Genomic DNA, 25,782 nt, shown 5'->3' with positions numbered 1-25,782 from the left:
GTCAGTTTCTTGAATGAGCGCAGAAATTGTGCAGTAATTGAATCAAACCCTGAAATGATCAATGAACAAAGAGAAGTAATTACTTAAGCAGTGGCAGGGGTCTCAGAGCCTTGGGCGGTCTTTTATCGGGGCTATCTGCAACTCTGTGTGCACATTTGTGGTAGGAAATCTGGTTTTTGCTGGTCACGGGTTGTGGTGAGAGGCTGGCAGAGTGAACCAGGGCTTCTTGGTTGAAAGCTGTTGTACCAAGTTTACACTGGCTGTGTGCACTTGTCTTAAAGGTCTGATAGGAAAATCATCTGTGTAATTGTTTTTAACTCCCATTCATAGTTTTGGTGAGTGAAAAGCAACCAGATATATTCTCATGAAGTTACAAATCCCCTTTCTCACTATTTCCCAAAACATTTTACCATTTAGCAAATCAGTCTTTCTGGTAGGTTTGATCACTGTGATTTTTGATTTTGCTTTTTACCTTTGCTAATGTTTGCTGGAGTAGAAAGGGGAAAAGGAAAGGCAATACAAATTAGGGGTTCAGCGGCCCAGGAGGCAGTGCAGGCTTGAGGCCAGTCTTCTCTGCATGATTTTAGCCAACTTGCCCTTGCTGGGGAGTGGACATTTTTGTGTGTGTGTGTGTGGCTCTAGAGATTGAAGCCAGGGGCAATATACCTTTAAGCTATACCACAACTCCTGATTGATTGATTATCTTATTTATTTATTTTGAAACAGGTTCTCACTATATTACTGAGGGCCTTGCTTAATTGCTGAGGCTGGCCTTAAACTTTCAATCCTCTTTTATCAGCTTCCAAAGCACCAGAGTATTTTTTTCTGCTGTGATTCTTGGTGGGTTTCTTTCTTTCTTTCTTTCCCTCTCCTCTCTTCTTTTTTCTTTTTTTCTCTTTCTCCTTCTCTGTCTCTCTACTTCTCTCTAGTTTCCATAAAGCTCTATCCTTAATGATTTTCTACTTCTCTTTTCTGTTATTTCAAAACTTTGTACCCACCTATATTGTTTTAAAGTGTTTTTATTTTGAGAATATAACCACAGAGCCAGTGTTTCTACATGAAACTTTATTCCATGTAGCAGAATTTTTCTAAATCTTTCTAATGCAATACAGTTTGCAAACTGGACAATTTCTATGTTAACATATGTTCTGAAGTCTGAGTCTCTCTGACAGGAAGAACCGATGCCTTTTTAGGGTTTTCTTCTTTAAATTCAGCCTTTTCTCTGCATCCTTTCTGTCAGTGTCTGCCTTGAACAAAATGGCATATGGGGAAATGAGTTCAGAAAAAGCTGTGTGTCAGAGGGCAGAGGTGCTCACGCCCTACCTATGGTAGGGTTGTAGAGAGAGCTGGGAACTAGAAAAGGCCATTTCAACAGGATTGGGAACAATCCAGGGAGATGGGTGAGGTCTGACATGGAGGCCTCAGTGGGTGCTGCCTGGTCAGATGGTTCAAGAGCATCCTCAGTGTTCAGGTACCCAGAATGCCCCTGGGCGCCTCAGCAGAAACCTAGAAGAGGGTGTGGGGCCCTGGACTGATGGATATTAAGTTTCTGCCTTTCTAGTAAGAGAAATTATATTAACTTTTTTTGTGGTCCTGGGGATTGAACCCAGGAGCATTCTGCCTCTGAGCTGCACAGGGTTTTGCTAAGTTGCTGAGACTGGCTTTGAACCTGTGATTGTGATGTCTCAGACTCCCATGTACTGGGATTTTAGGCATGTGCCATCATGCCTGCTTACATTATACTATTTTAAAATAGTTATCAAGTGTAAAACACTTGAGTTTGTAGACATAGTTTTTCACAAACTTCATTAATAGGTTGATAAAAATATGTCTTGCTAAAAGGCCTACCATTCTGTTTTTAAGGGACCTGTAAGTTTTCTTTTTTGGAGGTTTATCTTCTCTCTCTTATTTCCTCTTAATTCTCAGTCTTGAATGATATAATTAGACAATTTGATGCCCACTTTTAGTTGGGGAGGAAGATGAGCTTTGTCAAAAGATAAAGCAGCCAACATCAAGTTCTGTTTATGTCAAATAGGATGACCAAAGAAAATTTTATTAGTGGCTGCAGAGATGTGTTCAATCCTGTACTGAGGACAAGCAAGGGCTCTTCAAGCATCAGTGTAAAGAAATCTGAAAAAGACCTGGAACCTTTTAATCTATGTAGGAATATCTGGAAAGCCATCTTCTTATTACGAGAAAGATTAGTTTTGTAGAGGACATAGAGTCAAGGGCTGCTGCTGAGCCTGCAGAACAACAATCCTTTTTTTCTGGATCAGTTAGGACATCTCAGCTGTGCTCCTAGGCTCCCTTGAGGTCTGGGTTGAGGCTAGATGGGTCATCAACTCTTCTCGGGAATGTCTGTTATTGGTGGTGTTTGTCCCAGGCATTTAGTAGACTTGATACTTCCTAAAATTTCAGAGTTGCTCAGATTTATTGCCATACACTCATCAAATACCATTGTAGCTTTAAAGACAGTAAATAGGAAAACATTTAAAAACAGGAATTGAGGGAAAGGAAGAGGATAAAGAACATAAGGCTGTAATCTAATTTTTTAATGCTAGTTAATGATAAATGTTGGCATAGAATTTTCTAATAAACTGTTATGGCAAGCTCAGCTAAGGCCCCAAACTCTGATTATAAAAAAATGTTTAGAAAATATAGGGTTCCCCAGCTGAAGAGAACCTAGATCATTAAAGGAGGCAGGTGATGAACTCCGGACTAACACAAACTATTTCCAACTGGTAGGGGAGGAAAAGGCAAGAGCGGTGGGCGGGAATATCTATAAAAACTCTCTGTGGGGGGGGGGGGAGCTGACTTCCGGCTTCCCATTAGGCAGGTTAAAGCTCCAGTTAGATGACCCTGCAGAGGACTCCAGAAGCTCAGAAGAACAGTGAGGAAACAGCTTTTGGACCAAAGAATAAGGAGGAAGATGGAGGCGGCAGTCAGACCAGCATGCACAGGTAAGGAGCTTTCGGGTGCAGCTGGGGATGTGAAGAAGGTTGAACAGATGAGCTATACAGGTTGGATACGACAAAACAGACCATGTTGTAGCATCTTTCTGAAATGCAACCTTTTCCTCTTTTGGTGCTTCTTTATTATTTATTTTTTATTTATTATTTATTTATTTATTTATTTATTTATTTATTTATTTATGGTACTGGAGATTGAACCCAGGGCCATTCTATGTCTGAGCTACATCACACTCTCAGCCTTATTTTTTATTCTTTATTTTGAAACAGAGTCTCACTAAATTGCTGAGGCTGGTTGCAAATCTGCGGTCCTCCTGTTTTGGCCTCCCAAGTACTGGGATTACAAGGATGCACCACCACACCTGGCTTCTTTTTCTTTTTTTAAATTATATTTTCATGCCGGGCGTGGTGGCGCATCCTTGCAATCCCAGCATTTGTGAAGCTGAGACAGGAGGTTTGCTGTCAGCCTCAGCTACTTAGGCCATTTGCAACTCAGTGAAACCCTGTTTCAAAATAATGAAAAACAGGGCTGGGGGGTAATTCAGAGGTACAATGCCCCTGGGTTTCATCCCCAGTGCTGCAAAAAAAAAATATATATATTTATATATATATATATTTTTTCATTCTTGATCAACATATAGTAATTGTGCATGGTGTCAGAGTACAGTGTACGATTTTTTGTCTTTACACTTAAAAACAGTGATTTTAAAAGATCCATTAATTGCACATATTAATGGGTTTAAGTATGATAGTTTCCTATGTGCATACAGTAGGTATCAGTGCATTCAATCAGCCTCTTCCACTATCACCTTCCCCAATTTCCTACCATTCTTCCAGTCCCTAGTAATCACTATTTGACCTTTTTTCAGTTCCACATATCTTTTTTTTTTTTTTTTTTGTAGTACTGGGGATAGAACCCAGGAGCATTCTACCTCTGAGATACACCCTCAGCCCTATTTTTTTATTCTTTATTTTGAAACAGGGTCTCACTAAGTAGCTGTGGCTGAAACCTGCGATCCTCTCGTCTAGCCCTCCAAGTACTGGTATTACAAGCATGTGTCACCATGCCCGGCTTCATGCAGTGCTTTAAAATTTTTTTTTTTTTTTTTTTTGTGTGTGTGTGTCTGGATTATTTCATTTAACATAATATACTCCATTTTGCTGCAAAACAAAATTTTATTCTTTATGACTGAATAATATTCCACTGTGCATATGTAACATATTTTCTTCATTCGTTGACAAGCACCTAGGCTGATTCCATGCCTTAGCTATTGTGATTGTGAATGTGCTGCAGTAAGCATGGGTATATAGCTTTCTCTTTTATATGTTTATTTCCTTTGTATATATAACCAAGAGTAGATTGCTGAATCATAGGGTAGTTCTAAATTTAGTTTTGTGAGGAAGCTTCATACTGTATTTCATAGTAACTGTACTAAATTATATTTTCATAATAGCTGCAAGAGTTCTTTTTTCTTCTACATCTTTGCCAAAATTTTGTTACATATGTTTTTGTTTTATATATATGTGTGTGTATTTATGTATATGTGTGTGTATATAATTGTTCTGAGGAGAAATGATATCACATTGTAGTTTTGATTTGCATTCCTCTAATGCTTAATGATATTGAACATTTGTTAAATGTATTTGTTGGTAATTTGTATTAGTAAATATTTGATTACTTTTCATTTTTTATTGTTGGATTGTATTCATACATCTTAATGGAGTACAAGATGTTAGTCATACGTGCACAATCACCCAATTTGCCCACCCCATTCCCTTTCCCTCACTCCTTCCCAGGTGATTGACTTGGATATGTTTGTGGATGTACATTATATACATTCAGAAATTTCCCTCTTGCACACTCCCATCCCCCTCAGGTCACCTTATTTGCTCCTCTATGATTTTTCCTTCTTTGTGCAGATTTCCTCCTATGACCCCTTTTCCACCTAGCTTCTGCATAGGGAGAATATCTGATTTTTTACATTTTTTAGTTCTTTATATATTTTGGATTATTACCCCTCTGTCAAAATAGCTGGGAAATATTTCCTCCCATTTTGTAGGCTGTCTTTTAACTCTGTCGATTGTTTCTTTTGCTGTGCGGAATTTATGGTATTTGACATTCTAGTACATGTATAAGGTGTTTAATGATCCAATTGGGGTAATTGGCATATCTGCCACTTCAGATACACATCATTTCTTTGTGTTGGGAACATTAAAAAGTCCTCATTACTAGCTATTTTGAAGTATTGAATTAATTACTGTTAACTATAGTTATCCTACTGTGCTATAGAACATTTTATTATCCAGCTGTGACCCATACCTGTTAACCATCCTCTCTTCATCCCACCTTCTCCTCCTCCTTTTTTTTTTTTTTTTTTTTTTTTCGGATCTGGGGATGGAACCCAGGGGCATTCGACCTCCGACCTACACCCCCTGCCCTATTTTTTATTCTTTATTTTGAAACCGGGTCTCACTGAGTTGCAGAGGGCCTCACTAAGTAGCTGAAGCTGTCCGCGAACCGGATTCTCCAGGTTTCAGCCTTCGGAATGCTGGGATTACAAGCGTGAGCCACCACGGCGGCTTCCTCCTCCTTTTTTATTTTTTTTTATTTTTTTTTTTTTAAATTTATTTATTTTTATTGGTGCACTGTATTCATACATCATAGTAGGATACATACTTTTGTAGACATACATGCACACTTTTCCCAGTCAGCCCCCACCCAATCCCCACCCCATTCTCTCCCTATCCCTCCCTCCCATGCTTGGCTTAGTAGTTGACATCTAGTATTACGGCAATTTATCTAAAATTAAAAATGATAATCTCACATAACAGTTTCATTTGTCTGATACCAAGCTTTAGACGACTTAAAGATAACATTTCAATATTTCTTTTTGCTTTCTTTCTTACCAGAGAATATTTTTTTTCTATTTTTAGGTGAAACTATCATATATTTATATATTTATTTTTCAGAAAAAAATCTATCCTAATATGGAATATGGACTCTAGGTACCCAAAACGATCTTGAAAAAGAACAAAGCTAGAAGATATATATTTTCTGTTTTCAAACCATATAAAGCTACAATAATTGAAACAGTGTAGTACTATTCTAAAGGCAGACATATAAACCATTGGAGTTAAATAAAAGCCTAGAGCTAAATTCTTCCCTATATTGTCAAGTTATTTTTGACAAGGTTTCCACGAACATTTGGTGGTGGAAATATTAATCTTTTAACTAAATATTGTTAAAAAATAATAATTACATGGAAAAGAATAAAATTGGACCCTTACCTAATCCCATATACAAATATTAACTCAAAATAGATAATAGACCTAAATATAAATCTTAAGACTATAAACTTTTAGGAGAAAATCTGGGTCATTAAACCTCACAACATTGAAATTGGCAGTGATTTCTTGGTTATGATTTCAAAGGCACAGGCAACAGAGGAGTATACAAACTCCCTAAAAAAAAATTGTATATCCAAAGACAATGTAAACAGAGTTAACAGTTACTAATAGAATGGGATAAAATATTTCCAAATGCTATATCTGAAGGTGTATTAATATTCCAACTAGGAATCCTAGAAATTAACAACAATAAAGGCAAACAATACCCTTTACAGATAGGTAAAAGACTAACATAAATAATGAATCTCCACAGATAACCAATCTTAGTAGTTTGTTGGATGGAAAATCTTGTTTCTCTAGTTCTGGAGTGTGTTACCTATTTCTTCTTTGTAGTTAATCTCTTTGAGTATTTTCTCTAGTGCTGGTTTTGAAGACATAAATTCCTTCAGTTTCTGTTTGTCATGGAAGCTTCTTATTTCTCCATCTAATTTGATAGAAAGTTTTGCTGGGTAGGAAATTTTTGGCTGGAAGTTGTTTTCTTTCAGAGTTTGGAATATGTTACTCCAAGCCCTTCTGGCTCTCATAACTTGGTTTGGGAAGTCTGGAGTGATTCTAATTGGTTTGTCTCTGAATGTCACTTGGCCCTTTGCTTTTGTTGCCTTTAAGATTCTCTGCTTGGCTTCCACATTGGTCATTTTGACAATTATGTGGCGTGGGGATCCTCTTCTCCGATCCTGTCTAAAGGGAGTTCTATAAATTTCCTGGACCTGTGTATCGACCTCTTGCTCTATGTCTGGAAAATTTTCTGCTATTACTTCCTTGAAGAGATTGTTGATCCCTTTGGTTTCACTTTCTTTTCCCTCCTCTATTCCAATTATTCTTAGGTTAGCTCTCTTAAAATGGGCCCATATTTCTTCAATATCAGATTCCTGCTGTCGGATATTTTTTTCTAGATTAGAAACTATGCGTTCATTTTTGGATTGCTCATCTTCTAAGAGCGAGATTCTGTTCTCCATGTGTTCTAATCGGTTGTTTGTGCTTTGAATTGAGGCCTTTACTTCATTAATTGCATCCTTTATCTCTTTTTGGCTCTCTCTGAGTTCTTTTCGAAGCACCTCTATTATTTCTGCAGTTATTTTCCTGATTTGATCTTCTAGAAATCTCTGATTTTCTGTTTTATCGGGTTCTGATGTTGTGGGGTTGTGGGCATTTATTGCTCCAGTATTATTCCTCTTTCCCATGATTTCGGATGTTTGTGCCTTCTCTGGGTTCTTCCCTTGGGTCACTATGACTCCACTACACCTTTACTGGGTTGTATCACAGAGTCTCCGACCCAGAGAGTCGATAAAGGCTGCTTTAGACTGAGGGGGGTGCCAGGTTGCACGTTCTCCTATGGTGTGATATCTCTGCCACCGTCCCTCCCCCACTGGGTCAAGTCCCAGGGAGTACAGTATTGGGATTTCTCCTCTGTGGCCCGCAATTTGACTCACTGTTCTTGAGTACGCAGATGTAGCTGTACTGGCCTCGCTGGATTCGGTGCTGCTGCCGCCGGTGGCAATATGGCGCCGCTGCTACGCCCTCGGCTGTGGGGCTGGTGTTTTTCTTCTTGGTTTTGGTTTCCACTGTGAATCCCTGCAGCGTGTGCTGAGCTCGGCCACTGGGAACTTTAGATGCTCTCTGCGCGGAGAAATCCCGCCTGGCTGTTCCGCAGTGGCTCACCTCGGCTTGCTGTAGCCATCCCGTGAATTCGCCGGCGGCAGTATGGCGCTGCTGCCGCCGCGTCTGCCGAGTCCTCGGGCGATAGGCCGGTTATCTCCTCTGTGGCTCTGTTCTCAGTCCGCTTTCTCTCTGGAGCCTGGTGATTTTTTGTTTCACTGGTGATGGTGTTTTCTGGCTATGAAAGGCGCTGATTTTGTGGTAATGGTAATGGAGGTTTGTTGTTAGCGGGGCTCTTAATCCCCGCTTTTCTTGGTCGCCATCTTCCCGGAAGTCCTCCTCCTTTTTTAAAAAAGAATATTGTTAGCCGGGCGTGGTGGCGCAGGTTTGTAATCCCGGCGCTTGGGAGGCAGAGAAAGGAGGATTGCGCTGGTTCAGAGCCAGCCCGGCTGGCTTAAGAGACCCTATTTCCAAAAATAAAAAAGTATAAAATAGGTCTGGGAGTGTAGCCCGGAGGTAGAACGGCTTCCAGGAACCCCAGTACCACGAAAAAAAAAAAAGTAAAAAAAAAATATTGTATCTATTTGAGGTGTACAAGATGGTTTTTTTGTATACATGTGTAGTAGTGGAGATTGAACCCTGGGTTGTCTACTCTGAACTACACCCCTAACCCTATTTTATTTTTATTTTGAAGCAGGGTTTTGTTTTGCTGAGTTTTTCTCTGCTAGCCTTGAGCCTGAGACCCTCCTTCTTAGGCTCCTAAGTATTAGGGTTACAGGCATGTGCCACTGCACGATAAAGATGTTTTAATATATTCATCTTGATATAAAAGTGATTACCTCAGTCAAGTAAATTAGTGTACCCATCATTCATATAATTAATTTCTGTTTTGTGATAAAAGTGCCTAAAATTCCTCTTGGCAGTTTATGTACAATTCAATACTATTAACAATTGTCTTGTGTTATGCATTATATATTTATAGTTATATTTAAAATGTATTAATCTTACATATAGCTGTAAGTTTGTACCTTTGGATCCACATCTTCCCCTGGCTAGGAAACCGCTATTTTACTCTGTTTTTAATGTATTTGAGTTAAAAAAAATCCACACTTGAGATGATGCAGTATTTTTTATTCATGTTTGGCTTATTTTACTTATAATAATTTCTAGTTTCCTTTTAAGGCTGAATAGGTGCTTCTCTGCTTTCATCCTAGCCCAAGTCCTCCAATTCTCTTCTATAAGGTGGCAAGGAATCTGCTTCCTTATTTGGATTCTTCAGGCAACCTTCTCCCCATTTATCATCTTGAAAATCTGATATTTTCTGATCTGATATATGGTATACCCAAATCAGGTATTTAAATCTTATAATTTTAGGAAAAACTAAACAATAGAAAAACATTAGAATACTGGGTGGAGACCAAAGCTAACATTTCAAAGGGTAACAAACACATTACCTGCCTGTTTTTTCTAAATGTTAATTTATATAATTTAATTTATTTTATATTATACATAACCCATTTCAAATATAAATTCCTAACATAAATTTCTTTGATACATTAATTCATGTATTTAATTTATTTCAAATGTAAATGATTGTGCAATTATTATTGAAATTAATCACAACACAAGGAATATTCCCCTTCCTCATTAGATCACAGTAGGGCCTAATATTTTATTTATGAGTCAGCTAGAAGGTAAAATATTGTAAGTTTAGGGACTATATTTATCCTTGAGTTCTCTAAGTTTCAGGAAGGAAGACATGACAAAAATTCCACCTGTATTTTGTTTTTTGTGCAATTAATCTAAAAAGTCTTCTGCGAGAGGGGACGTGCTAAGTGGAGTGGAGTGGACAGGGAGAGCACTGAAGTCTCCCATGTATTTTCATTGAATAGGTCAAGGTTAATATCCAGCTAAGGCAATGCAGAGAAACCCATGCCTTGCAAAGTCTGTTGAAGAAAACTGGTTGCAGATGCCACAATTACCCTACTGCATGAATGTGGGAGGGAGGGGAAGAACGAAAACCATTTTTTGAGAACTTTGACATTTCATAATCATATTGAATGATTTTCTTGAGTGGTAGAAATGCTGTAGCCCCCTCTCCCTTCAATAGTTGTCTTAAACTCTTCTCCATTTCTGAATCTTTTTACAGTTCAAAATAAGGAATGGTTTTGTTTTTATACTGAAAATTTATTTGGCCTGTGTGTTACTCTTGAGTATTAGTATAGATACCAATGACATTCTAAAATTTTGGTGTTAAGATGATTTCAGATGTGTTAAGGAAAATACTCTAAAATACTTGTATCATCAGGTTGTCAAGAAAATGGCCTGGAAAGAATCTCCTTAAAAATTATAGGGATTAGAGCTAAGGCAATTACAAATAAGAAAAAAAAAAAAAAACATTCCACACTGTCCCCAGAGGTAGATGTGAAATGAGCTTATTTTGTAAATTATAAGAGGGAAAATATTTTAACAGAACTAATTTAAAGACATTCATCTATATTATGCTAGTTTATTCTAGAAGTAAACGGATAACATAGATATTTCTGGGAAAATATCATTTTGGATTTTTATTTTTGAGGAGAAAAAAATTCTCTTCACAAAGCCTTGTCAAGAGAAAGGGAAGTGTGAGGGCCAGAGAATGTTATGAGCACCTCAGCCATGATGCTGGTCCAGATGTTTTATTTCCTATGATGCCCCTATTTAATTAGTAGCAGATTCAATATAGTCGCAGATGTGAGTCAGTGAAATGATGATGATGAAACCATTACCCTGTGTAATTGTTTTAGCTGTTCCAGTTATTTTTTCCTCTTCGTTAATGGACTATCATGCATTATCATCACAAAATTGGCACGTGTGGGAGAAGCTGCAGCACGCTATGTTTGGTTATTGTTGCCACTGAGATTGTTTTTCTTAGATGATTTTGAATTTTCTGGACGATATCTGTAAACTTGAAGTTTATAAATAAAGTGATTAAAAAAACAAAAGAGAAATTCCACAGTGGGCTGGGGAATTGTTCCACATACAACACTGAATTGTCGGAGGGACGTTGTTTGTTGGAATAACTTTAGAGACTGAAGCATTCACTTTTTATTGTTAAAGAAGAGCAGACGTGTTTGGTTCTAAATTATAATTCTAAATAAGTGTTCCAGCTACTTCATCGAATGCAAAAAGCAAAAGTAAATAAGCAAAGTACATTCTCACTGCCCATATGGATTTATATGAATATAATCTGGGTTTCTACAGAATTGTAGTCATTATGTGTGTTAAAGTGAGCTAAATTCACTTTAGTACAGAATTTGTTATAACAGCAGATATGTTTTGGATTCATTGTAGAAAAAATTGTAGCATTAGGTAGGTCTTATTGCTAATATCTCCAGTAGTATCTTTGCTTCTATAGGTAGTATTTACTGATGGCTAGAACAAAATTACTTATGCTAATCAACTGTACATATAAGTGTTTGATTTTGGACTTTATTGAAACTCTGGGTTGAATATTTTAGGCCTTTTTACTTTTATTTTTCAATTTTTATTTTATTGAGAAAGTTATTTTCATATATATTTTAGAGGCATAATGTGCCTTTTGATACAGGTATATGTTGTAATCAAGTCAGAGTAAATAGTATATCTATCATCTTAAACATTTGTCATTTCTTCATGGTGAGGACATTAAAAATCAACTCTTCCAGCTATTTTGGAATACACAATGTATTTTTAATTATAGTAACCCTACCAGGCAGTTGAACATCAAAACTTACTACCCCTATCTAAATCTTTCCTTATATCGAAAGGCTAACATTAGCCTCTTTTTCTTCCCTCTCATCCTCAGTCTCAGTGATCACTATTCTATTCTTCATTTCTATGAGTTCTACGTTTTTAGATTCCACAACTAGATGAGATTGTTGTGACATTTGTCTCTCGATGCTTGGCTAACTTACCACAATATCCTCTAGGTTTATCAATGTTGTTGCAAATTATGTTTCCTTTACTGGCATATCTTTCTTAATTTAATTAATCAATTTTTTTGCAGTACTGGGGGTGGAATTGGGGCATTCTTCTTCCGAGCCACACCCACAGCCCTATTTTTTAAATCTTTATTTTGAAACAGGGTCTCACTGAATTGTGGAAGGTCTCACTAAGTAGCTGAGGTTGTCCGAGAACTGTGGTCCTCCTGTCTCAGCCTCCCAAATGCTGGGATTACAAGCATATACCACCATACTTGGTTTGACTGTCTTAATTTTATAAGTATAATTTTCTCACTGTTGTTGCAGATGTTGTTATTGTTGGTGATGATGGCAGGCGTTAGGACAAATGATGGATTTGTCCTTGCAGTAATTTTCTATCTTTCTTTTCTGCATGTTTGTTTCTTCTGATACATATTAAGGCAAGGAGGAAAATGTAATTATGGCTCTGTGCTTAGGTGCTCTCATGCCCAGTAATAACTGTATGTAGACAGTTACAGCTGTCATGGTATGACAAGGACAAGGATTCATACTTGGTGATAAAGGTCTGGATCAATCACCTCAGCAGATGAACAGCCCTGACTGGTCCAGGTGCTGTTGCACGTGGGGAGCTATAGAATGACCAATGGGAGGGAAGCAATGAATTTCTTTCACCACATTGGGATCAGCTGAGTAGTGAGTAATAAAGCTTAGTTTCCTAACCATCTTGAAGTCTTTCTTGGGGAGTGAAATTAGCTACTCCTTTGTAGTGACTGGTCTGTCAGGAGAGAAATTGGCTCTTTTTTCTTTTTTCCTCCAGAAGAGATGTGAGAGAATCTGAGTGGCACACGAGGCTGACTGTGTTGGATCAATGTAAGCAAACCTCTGGGTTTGCTTAGCTAAGATTTTCTGCTTGATCTTACAGATGAATATCCAGGAATATGGCCAAACACTTCACAATGCTTTATTATTTATTAACCAATTCCTTTCTATCCATCCAGCAAGGACCTTACAGTGGTGCCATCAACTTTCATTAGAGGGTATCTCATTGAACTCAAATGTTGCCTTGTGATGATGGTGCCTGTTCTCAGCTCCCCATGGGCATGACTTCATAAGCATCATGCTAAAAGATCACCTCTTTCTCTAGGCCTTTATTGTTACTGAGGCATACATACACAATGGGACCCGCTGAGTGTCCATGGGCAAGGGCTCCATAGGTTCAGGCCACATAGGTACTGGTGAGAACCTGGAGATACCTGGCTTTCATCCACCCCACTTGGTCTGCCTGTGGGTCTGTCATGGCACTGCTGTCTTGGGGTCTGGCTTTCTAGAGACTTCCAGCTTGGCCTGGTGTTATAATCTGGAAGTGTGGGGGACTTGGTGCCCCGTGGGACAAATAAGGCTGTTAAATTCTGTGTTCCATGTCCCAGGGGACTGGTCGGAGACACAGTAGTATTTATTTATTTATATATTTATTTATTTTTGGTGGTACTGGGGGTGGAGCCCAGGGGCTTTCTACCTCTGGGCTACACTCCCAGACCTATTTTTTACTTTATTTGGAAACAGGGTCTCACTAAGTTGCTGAAAGCCTCACTAAGTAGCTGAGGTTGGCTTTGAACCTGTGCGATCCTTTTGTCTCAGCTGGAATTACAAGCATGAGCCACAAAGCCCGGTGACACAGTAGTTTATAACTTCTTTCCCGAAGTTTTCTCAGGAGATTAGGCACTCAGTGGCAGCTGAAACTCACCTGCCAGTACTGTCCCCATTGCTTACTCTCCCTCCCCCTTTAGTTTGAACTCAGACCCATTTTTTCCTTATTCTTGGAATTGCAATCTGCAAAAGAAAATTGGTATGTAAAGTTTGATACAATATCTTTAGTAGAAAAGGGAGTGAAGCCAGTGGCTTTTTAGACTCTTTGGTGATCTAGTAAGGGTATGGGGATGGGCTTGCTCACCATAAATCCTATAGCCAAACACTTCACAATGCTTTATTATTTATTAACCAATTCCTTTCTAGCCATCCAGCAAGGACAATTACATCTGCCTTCAGGGAGTGTTAGTGAGTGCCCAGGTGGAATATCATGTAATGGAACATTGCCTGAACTTCAAAAAGATATTTTTTTAAAAAAGATAAAAATTTCAGTGAACACAACCTAGTGATGCTTTTATTGCTGACAAACTGACAGGAGGGACTCAGAATTATATAGAAGCAACATTTTAAGAATCAAAAAGCATTTGTTCAGCAAATCAGGGCTTTATGTGTTCCTGAGCTATAGAATATAAGTTTGGAGTTTTTCAGACTTCCTTGAATGAGGTGTTCCTTCCAAATACCAGTCCTTTTTAGGGGGTGAAAGCTGAAAATCTTGTCTCAAGGTACTTAGGAACTCTAAGTGGATAGCTGAGACTAAGATGGAAATGGCTATTTTTATCTTTCTGCTTTTTTGTTGGATAAAACCCAGAAACAACAATAATAAATTTTTATACTAAAAATGTCTTGCCTTTTCAGGGCAATTTAATAAGAACAAAGAAAATGAACCCATAAAACCAAATGAGATAAGATGGCTTCAGTACTGTTCAGAGTTAAAGCATATCATATAACTTTTTGATGTTTTTGATTTACAGAATTAAATTATTAAGGAAGTAACTAATTGTGTAATTCAGATTTCCCAAACCAGTGGTAATCTAGAACATAGTAAATCCTGCACAGGAGGTGCCCATTGGTAAAAATTAATTTCTATTTTTGTAATCCTTGCTCTATTAATTATAAGGGAGAAGTGCATTTTCAGTTTTTTAGATTTAGAACATTTCTCAAGACTGGAGAAAATCTAGTTGCCTTTGGCAAGATAAGTTATTAGGTTAAACAAGTTAAATTGCCATTTTTATTTTTCTCAGACAGGAATATAAAATGAGTGAGAGCAAAACAGGACTAAGAAAGAAAAGAAAAAGAAAGAAACTAGGAAGCATACACTCACCATACGTACATGTGATCTTAATCTTGTAAGAAGGATAAAGGAGACAGCTTCTATTAGGTAACTTAAAAATTTAACTAAGGAAAATAATCCTTGAAGGAGCATTCATAGTGCTTAGGAAGCTTGTAAACTTTGTTTTTTAGAGGTGAAGTTGGGTCCAGGAAATAGTTATGCCAAGTTTCTTTTACCATGTAATAAATGTTCACAAATGTAGTTGGTTAAAATGACATAAACTCAGTTTGCAGTTCTGTGGGTTGGAAGCCCAGGTGGGTTCAGCTGGGTTCTTGGTTTATGAGATCAAACACCAGGTGTTGGCTTGCTGGGCTGTTATACATAAGCTCTGAGGAAGGATTTGCTTGCAGGTTCTTAATTGTTGCCACTGTCTAGTTACTTGTGGATATAGGTCCAAGGTCTCTGTTTTCTGTCTGTCAGAGTCATTTCCCCAGCCTCTTGAGTCTTCTCTATTTTCAAAGCAGCACCTGAGCTGGGCATAGTTGTGCATGCTTGTAATCCCAGTACTTGGGAGGTTGAGACAGAATTATTGCGGGTTCGAGGCTAGCCTCAGCAACTTAGTAGGGATGTAGTTTCAAAATAAAAGATTAAAAAAATGGGACTGGGGGGTGTAGCTCAGAGGTAGAATGCTCCTGGGTTCAATCCCAAGCACTACACACAAACTCAAAACCAGCACCTTTATGTATACCAGACTTCCTTTCTACCTTCTCTGCCATGAGCCAGACAGATCTCTTTAAATGTCTTTAAAGTTTCATGTGATTAGACCATGCCCACTTGGATGATCCCTCATTTTTAGGGTAAAACATGTAATGTAATACGACACTGGACTAGTACCAGATTCACAGGTTTTAGTGATAAGATTATGGACTCTAAAGGGCTGGCAATTCATAAAAATTCTATGGACTGCAATGCTTTTCTATTACTAGGGTGAGGGGGGAGGGATGCAAAAGGTTAATTTAAAATTTGCCTCTTTGCTCCTTTGCTTTTCTTCCTCTTTAGTCAGATTGGCTACCTTCTTCTTGTTGCCTAAGAGTAGAGGTATGTCTAGATGGAAAGAAGATTGTGCCTGTTATTCTTTCTGGCATTTGCTTTTCAGATTTAATCTTAAGATAGAAATTTCTAGGTATATAAAATAAAAGAAAAACAAATTAAGGTTGGCCACAGACTGAAAGGCAACAGGATTCCTTGTTATGCTAAGAGATGACCAGTAGAAAGGACAAGAGAGAGATGGGAGCAGAGAGGTGTGGTTCTTGGGCAGGGCACGTGTGATGTATTTCCCATGTTTGCTGTGGAAGCACCTGCCAGTCACAAGTCAAGGAGCTGTGGGGACTGATACCAGTGTTCCTCTAGGGTTTGTATATGAGACTTTACACCTTTTCTGTATTTGAAAGAGCAATCAAGTGCTAGATAGTTGGTTAACTAGAGCTTTAAAAAATAAGGAGATAAAGTTATATTTGTGTGCTTAAGAAAAGTTGACTAATACAGAAATCATTGACTCGGCTGCATCATGCAACACTAGTTTGATATCTCCTTAATTTGTCTCTTGGGACAAAGATAAAAAGGCACCTGAGCATATTGGAATTTGGGGGACAGAAGTAACAAGTAGTTACAGTACTACAAGTACAAGTAGTAGTATTTACTAGAACTTGCTCACTATCTAGCTTTCAGCCCCTGAAATCTGATCTATCCTGTGGTAGTCAGTATAGCCTAAGTTATGCTTCAGTAATAAAAGCTCACAAATCTTGGTAGATTACAAAAGACAGATTCTCCCTCTCCCCCACACTTCCCATCCCATCCCATCCCTCCCCTCCCCTTCTTTGTTTTTTCTTATTTGGCAAAGAACCTCACACAGGCTAAACATATGATCAAATGCTGAGCTAACTTTCAACCCTAGAGATTTCTTTCTTGATTCTACTACTCACTCACCCTTCATTAACTGTGACCATGCTGTGTCAGCCTCATTTCAAGATCTGGATGGGAGCAGCTGCATCTGTCTAGCACATCCTGATCTCGGGACAGTCGCAAAAGATTTTCATACAAAAGGATGTGTAAACCTTCTCTTTGGAAGTGGTTCATCTCACTGCTTATGTTTCATTGTGCAAGACATATAATCAAGGGTAACATCAATAGAGTAGAGGTATACAATCCTTTCACAGGGACAGGTGCAATTATTTATTTTTAAATGCAATTTACTATATCATTCTCTCTCTCCACCAAATTCCACTAAGTTTTATTACTAACACAGTCCCTGGATTGATTTTTAAAAATTCCAAATGGAAGGTGTTTATTTATATTTTCTTCCCCCCCAATAAAATAGTCCTTATTTTTCTAATTCATGGTATCACATATTCATGTTTTAGAATTTCTTTTTGATTTACTCTTTGGATGGATTTAAAAATAAACCACATGGAGTCTTCTTGGCTTCTGCCAGTTTCTCCCTGGCACATTCTTGGATGCTTCTGTTTCCTGGAAGCTGTCAGTGATACTGATGCTAACTGGAGGGGGATGTGGTGCAGTGCTGGAGGCTCTGCCTCACGACTGTCTCGTTCACAGTTTATTAAGCAAGCAGCATGAGCATGGGCTCTGAGAGATTCGGGCTTAGGAAATAAGATGGAGTTCATTGGTCCCTGTCGAGGTTAATGAGCTCATAACTTTTTCATTCTTTTTGTTTTACTTTGTTTATAATATCTTTGCAATCTTAATGATTCACATAATTGCACATACATTAAAAATTAATTTCTACTCAGAAATCTTGAGATGCACAATAACTGTGTAGATATCTGAGAGGAAGTTTGTCTCCAAAGGAAATTAATTCAGCTCTGAGACACTAGGAATGAAAGAACCACAGAAAGAGCATAGATTTGAAATAAAAAATGGCTGAATAATATACTTTTTAAAACGGACCACATAGTTTTTATTTAAAATCTCTGATCTCATTTCTATAATTCCCTTTTTCCCTAGTAGTATAATTGAAGGGCCCAGAGAACTTTCTTTATAGTATATATTAAAAAATCAGCAGATGCTGAGTTTTAGGGACTGCTTTGAGGTCGGTTCAGCCCCCTCACCATGTACTCTCAATTATCCCTTGATACTCATTGTGTTCTGTCATTCGCATATAATATAATGTCCAACATTTTCTTTTCTTTGAAATGATTATCTAAATGGATCAAGCAGCTTAAAAGGCAGTAATAAATATAGTGCATTTTCAAAAATTTCTAAGAAAAATGTTTTTCAAAATTGGGGGGGAAGCAGAAGTAATTTGGATTTTTAATTTTCATTAAATAGAAAATACCATCTCAGTTTCCTCCCTTCATCAGTGGCTCCAGAATCTGGGGGTGTCATGATTAGTAGAAAGTGGGACAAGAGAATAGTACATTTTCTAAGCCTATTATGGGGTTTTAAAGTTTTCTCACCTTTCGTTGGTTTGTTGTCTGGGACCCCATGGACATGAGCCTCACATCCTGGTGATACCAGCAGGCCATGTCGTCCCCTTCCCTTGAATGCTCCTTCCCTGAGCACTGGGGAGTCTGACTCCTTTCCTATCTGTACCTGCCATATCTCCTTCCTCTTTTCTTAATCTCCTGAAAATCATGGTCCCTCTATAGTTGTTCAAAAGGAAATCTCTTCCCCATTTTTTGCCCCCAGAGGCAGTATTTTCTGTGCAGTGCAGGGGTCCCTGGCACTGAAGCTGCAGCATTCACGTGTCTGTATCCTGCCAACACACTGTGTGTATCTACCATGGCTCTGATGTACATTATATGATTAGTTCTTTTTCAACTAGTGAGTGATGCTACTTTGTCATTTGATAAATATTTCCTGCATGTATCCTAGATGAAACTATTCTAGAAATGGAATGCCACCTGATTTCACACCAGCGCATGCATCAAACAGCATGTCTTGCTTTTATTTGCGCTCCGATGAAGCCAGGCTGTCTGTCTGCATCCTAACAGATGTTCTGCCTTTGTTGACACAGCTTTCATGATTCTTTCTCTTTTGACAGCCTACTCCTGAAATATCAGAATCCAGGGAGTTTCCCTGTGCTTAAGTGTTTTTGTTATTGTCAGTTGTTAACCAGTGAATTCCTCGATAATATCTCGATTTTGTAAACCGTCTAAGCTTTGTATATCTTAATCAAGTTGTCTTGCTGCTTTAGCCTGCAATTTTTTTTTTTTTTTGGTCTGTGTTTCTGGCAGGCTGCAGTAATGATTAGTATTATGATTTTTGTGGTTTTGAAAATGACAGTTAATGGTGGTGCATTTATCAGGCCGGAGACTGGGTAAATAGGACTATTTATCCAAGTATACATTATCATGAGCCCAGTAGTACCAGTGACAGGGAAGCTTGAAGGGCATAATGAGGTTTACGCTTCTGTGCAAAATGTGGGAGGTTGATAAGATGTTGCCTTTGTGAGGCCCTGGGAAATTAAATTTCTAAGCGACACTAGCAGTGCTAGGATTTGGGTCTCTACCATCTGAGGGTAGGAGGGTGAATGGTACATTTTACAATCAGTAAAATATAACATGTTATGAATAAAAAATTTAGCACATTCTTCAGTAATGAAGTCAACATGCCGCTGTATTGACAGCACCTGGGACTTTGTCATCAATAGAAGTCACAGATGTTTTTATAGCACATCACTGTTGTTGGGAATATTTCAAAATATCATTTACACTCTACTTTGAAATTATAGGTGTTGTTAAATAGATACACTGCTACTTTGCGTGATATAATGTGCTTTAAAAGAGGCATAGATGTTATAACATTTCGATATTTGTATTTCACTGGTTTTTCTTATAATGCTATTTATTTTGTACATTTTAAAGCATTATTCTGAGAAGAGATCCATGGTGCAAAAGAGTGAGAGCCTCTACTTTCACAGATGCCCGGGTTCTTGCTGAATCACCACTAGGTTCCTCTTTCCAACCTTCTTTTTTCTCTTCCTCACTCTGAGCACTGTCTGGGATGTTTCTTATAAAGCGATGCTTTTGCACACACCCTCTCTGCAGTCCTTATTCACCGTTGTGAATTTAAAATTTGCAAGTGTGATTTGAAATCAGAAAAAATGAGCAAATAAAACGTATATAGGTCCCAGAAGCTTGGGGCAGCATAATCTTTGAGATACAGAGAATATCTAAGTAACAATTGCCAAATTATAATGCAGTTCAAAATAGCGAATATGTGCATTCAATGAAAAGGTAGCCTCCTAATTTTGTAGCTATTTTTAAATCTTTTTGGGAAATTATTCCTTGAGGTTGGAGCACATGATTTGTTCAACACTCATTTCTTACAAGAAATCCTGACATTCAGGAGGTATTGAATTCATAGTTCTTAAATTGAATTCTAAGTGAGAAACAAATGCAGTTTTGTAGAGAAATTGAGAATATGCTCGAAGCTTTGAGTACAGCATCAGTGGCTAACATCTTCTGGATGTTGATAATACCAATTTGTTTTATTTTGGTAATCATATAGTCATTAGGGACATGTAAAACCACATGGACTTCTGCAGTGAAAGCAATAGTGACCTACAAATAAACATGCTTGTACAGCTACGTGGGAATGTTATTGAGACTATCATAGTTATGGCATCAACTGAAATAAATTGGTTCCCTGCTAGATTGACAGCTGTTCTGAGGCAGCAGCTGTGCTTCCCAGAGTAATTACAGATATTGTTTTGAGTGTACAGTGTCAGAACACAATTTTATTGATAGGACTGACATGATACCACATTTGAAACTGAATAGATACCATCAGACTTAAGATATTTGCTTCTCTCACTCCTTTTTAAAGCTATATATTTTATTAACTTCAAGTATAACACCTTTAAGGGATGTCAAGAAAAATAGAAAATTTGGTACTGTAAAAGTTCACAGATATTGAAAAGAAGCAAATGATACTTGTACTGGTGAATTTTAAGCATTACCAGTTTTCTGGTGAAAATTATCTTGATGATAGATACAGATATTCTCAGCCTTCCATCCCACAATCTTTAACTTTTTCATTTTTATTTTCATTGCACTATTAACTTCTAAATACTCAAGATACTATATATTTGTCTATTATATGCATTCTTTACTGTGTGTCTCCACCAAGTAATATATTAATTCCTTCAGGGCAGAAATGAACTGATATATCCTAATACCTACAATCATGTTTGACACAGAATACATGGTTAGCAAATATTTGTCAAATAAATCAGTGATGGAATAAATATAAAAATATGGACTATTTTTTTGTCAACTCTAGTTTTACTTTATTTATAAGCAGTCTTAAGGTCATTTATGTTGTAGTAGCTTAGCATCACTTTCTAGAATTGATATCTGTAAACTTTACACTTAAGAAGCCTCATAGTTCTATGTTGCTGAGGTATATAACCCAACAGGGAATTCCCCCTGGGTTGTTGGAGATCTCGCCATTAGTGGTTATATAATGGTGTTACTATCCTAATGACCTTATAAAACTAAGAAAATGTTAATATTGATGTTTCCAGTTCTTACAGAAATGTGAAATACGAACCAGACAATAAATTTTAAAAGCTTTGGCATTTTAAGTGATAGTCAAAAATTAATTCTGAGAGGTTGGTGTGAGAGTAGATGAGTGTAGATTACCAACCATTGTAGAAATTCAGGCATTGAGCCGGAGTGATTGGTTAAACAACAATGTAGAAAGGAGGTTTGTGAAATGGGGTTTTGTTTATTCTAAAAATTAGCAGCTTAGACTTATTTTTCTTGGATATTGAACTGAACCTTATTCTTTCAATTTCAATCCTACTTTCAATTTTTTAATTTAAAATTTATTTTATTAGCTGTGACTATTCCAAGTGTTAAAAATGATTTTTGGAATGAAATAAAGGAACCATAGGATTGTTTATTGGCAGGTAGAGATGTCATTTTGAATTAAATGTGGGCCAGGTAATCATGAAGGGTATGAGCTGGTACCCTGACTCCCAGGCACTTTCAGAACAGTCACTAATTACACACTCCTTGGAAAAGACATGTGATTTCCTTAGACTGCAGAACCATACCAGCATCATTTATTTGATTATTTGAAAAAATCTTTGCTCTTAGGAAAAAGATAAGAATAAAATATGGGGTTTTTTTTCATGGTAGTAAAGGTAGAGTTAACTGGATTCAACAAAAACAACAGCGGAAGAATTGACTGTGGCAAAAAAAAAAATGTGTGCACGGACATGGCCACTTTTCTTTTTGCCTATGTGTCAGAAATGATAAAGAAAATAAATGAGCAAGGGAAGAAAGAAAGATCTTCGATACAGTTGGATTTTGACCAGTTTGGAAGGAGTTTTAGAAAAGGAATGAAGTGAACAAGGGTATGCTAACAGTTCTAGGTTTATTACTGCCATCTTCTACTCCATAATTATACTTTAACTCATTTGATCCTAAAAATAACATCATGAAATCAGTGTGATTATCATCTGCATTTTCTGTCTGAGAATGTGATGTTCAGAGGTAAGAAATTGAATTAAGCTCATTTAGTTAGCACATAGAACCTAATCCAAAGTCTCTGATTGCAAATCCCATGTATTTTCTATTACATTATGCAGCAGTTCCTAATTCCAAGCATCCGGGGGTAAAAGCATTCTCCTATACCCCCTAAAAGAACAGAGCCAATCCTCATGCATTTGGACCCAACACGCCCTCAGATTTCATTGCAATTTTTGCCCTCAAAGGGCTGTGTGTTATTTTGGTATCTGAGAAGATTATTTTGACAGTTAAGGCTAGAATGTGGATCTACATTTAAGGATTTAAGAGCTTAGTAACTTTAGTGGGAAAATGAGCATCTGGGAGGCTCTTTGTAATGAGGCGACTCCATCCCTAGTGGCTCACCTTTCAATACCACACATATATTTACTATATGAAATCCTAATAAGCATGATTTTTCCTTAAATCTATTAAACTCTAGGGTACTGATAATAAGACAAAACCCTTATCTTTGAATAACCAGATAAGTCCTTTCCTACATAGTCTCAATCCTGAGCCATCCCAGTCTTCCTCTAATCTGTTCAGCCCCTAAACACACATTGGTCTGGCTGTTATGTTTTGCTGCTCACAGATTCTCCTTACTCACGGGCCTGAATGCAGCAGATGCAGCCTTATGAGACGGCTGGGGAGATAGTCTATGTCACTATCATTTCTTTGAATTTAGACAGGAAAAGGATTTCATTCCTTGACCAGATAACTGTTGCCCACTATCTGAAACCTACACCCATTCTAGTGGCCCAATGTAGTCTTACATTAAAAGGGTTGCCACATAATTTTATTGTCCAAAGAGATCTCTTGAAGGGACAATATTAATAATGATACTAAGATAATAGATATAAACAAAGGCTGTCTCAGAAAAACCAGGACTTGGTCATCCTATCAAGAAAAGACTTTTAAATGAATAAAGATAACATCTTTCACTCTGTATTAATGTTCTGTGACTGAAGTTTAGGGAATCTAAGTATGTCTTGCTCTGGGGGTTTGGTGGTTTTCCTTCCAACATACCAGTTTAACCATTTTGTACTGTCCTACAGATAGGGAACAAGGGAAAGTTCAAAGTATTGTGACTGCCAACTTCACATAATTTCTTAAAAGGAGAACACTAGTAATTATGTAAAACAGAAATGTAAAGGGCCATATTTCAAAACACTTCTCATCATGGGAATTTGTGTAGAAGTTCCTCCTTGACTTTGAATTAAAGGTTAATGGTATCTTGCCACAAAACACATCACAGGATCTGTCCTCCAGACAAGTGCTGTATCATTTTGAAGGATGTTTTTTCTAAGCTTGTATATTCTTTTGTACTGTGTATAATTCAGTGCTAAAAGGCAAAAGGCCAGCAGTAAACCTGTAACTCCAACCTCATGATCTATTCAGTTATGAAAATCTTTAGACTACACTAACACAACGCTCTCCCATCCTATGATTGGAAGCTGTGATGAAATTGTACTTTCACGCAAATGAAAAAAACATTCATTTTGGAGCAGATATGTAATGAATTCCTTCTGGGGTTCCAGAAAGTCTGTTGGAATTCAAATGCATTTTGGATGCTCTGAATGATACTTCTATCAGAGGAGGGGAACTATAGGGAGAACAGCTCTAAAATTCTGTCAACTTGTGGTAAGCCACCACCCTGACTCTTTATATCACTTGTGAAATATTAACCTTTTTTATTTTCTGCTCCTGTTTAGGTATTAAATATTTCTTTTTATACTTTTATTGGTGCATTTTAATTATATATCTTAGGCTCAAATTTATATGAGCAGATGTACACACAGGTCTTAGTGTGATTTCTTTGAGGTCCCACCCCACTAGTTTCACCAAAGATAAAGATAAAATCTTTACAGGGAGCAAAGTGCCTGCTTTATACAGCTTTAGCACTGAGACCTCTTAGTGTTAACACAAGGCTGGAATTCAGGGCCTTTCATGCTGTTTTATACTCAGTTTGTATCCACAGCCTTGGTCTATATAGGAATATTTTTTGGCTATCAAATTCAGTTTGTAAAACATTAGACATACTGAGAGTCCTTTTTTTTAAAAATTAAAACCCAAATGGGAAGTTGACTATTAAGCAGTTTTGTATTTGATATCACTATCAAGTTATTATGAAAGGGCATATGGTAATGTGCTTTGTGAGCAGGCTGATTTCTTACTAATGTACATTTGAGAATTGACCCATCGTGGCTCTTGTATATAAAAGAACCTAACCATCAGAGGCTGCTGAGTTATTAAGTACATAATTTTAATCATATTTTTAAAGCATTTTAATGATGTGATGGAAATATATAATGAGTATTTAAATTCAATCATTATAATTGAGCTTGTGGATATATATATATACTTAATACCAAACATGCTGAAAGAAGGTAAAGTAAACAAGAAATGGGACATATATTGACTAAGAAATTAGAAAACATTGCAACATTTTAAGAAACAAAACAGGAACACTTAAAATTTGATTTTAATCTACCAGTGGTATTTTGCCTGGGGAATGGGTAAGAAATAGATGAGGTTCATATGTATGCATGTATGCCTCTACCATCTTGTACACCATTAAGATGTGACTATAATGTACCAAGAAAAATTAAATAAATAAAAATATTTTGGTGGTGGTGGACTAGATTGAACTTGATGAATGCATGTGCTGTGGCAAGAGAAAAGGAAAAGTTAAGAAGGACTCTAAATTTTTCCAATAGAGGTGGTTGAGAGGACAACCACACTGGGAATAAACATCATTGAAAAGGAAGAGAAGGAGGCTCAAAGGAGAAGAGTAAGAAGGTTTGCACATTAATGAAAGTCAAGAGACATTATTGCATAAAGAACATTTTGGTTTGTGATTTTAAAGTAGAATATCAGGGAAAGAAGGGGTATGGCAGGGATAGAGAATATTACAAATGCAAAGGCCTTTGGAGAGGACAAACTGGGAATGAACCGCCACAGAAAATCGGTCTGTTGTGTTTCCCTGCAGATCACTAAAATAATGTTAAGTTCAAAATGACCCCAAAGTAAAGGTAGATATTTTTCTGCATATTTTTCAACTGGCTAGCACCTTGAAAATAAATTGAATGTTTAATATCAATGTAGAAATTATATGTATGTATAGTCACTGGTTCTTTTTGGTCTTGTTTAGCATTGGTAAAGGAGAGATTTTCTTTTTTGTCATTTTGTAGTATAGGTACATAACTCTGGATGAATATAGCACTATATTTTCATTTTTAAGTGTAGCAATAATAAGATAAACAATTATACAAATAGCAAGTATCACTTAATTAGAACTTACTAAGTCTAGCATTTTGCTGGGAGGGAGGCCTCCTTTCATTTGATCCTCAAGGTAGTAGTCAACTTTATTTTTATGCCCTTTGTTTAAGGTAAGAAAAATTAGGAGGTTAAGTAAC

This window comes from Muscardinus avellanarius (genome assembly GCF_963383645.1).
Source record: "Muscardinus avellanarius genome assembly, chromosome: 12".
Classification (NCBI taxonomy): Eukaryota; Metazoa; Chordata; class Mammalia; order Rodentia; family Gliridae; genus Muscardinus; species Muscardinus avellanarius.
This window is presented reverse-complemented; position numbering follows the sequence as displayed.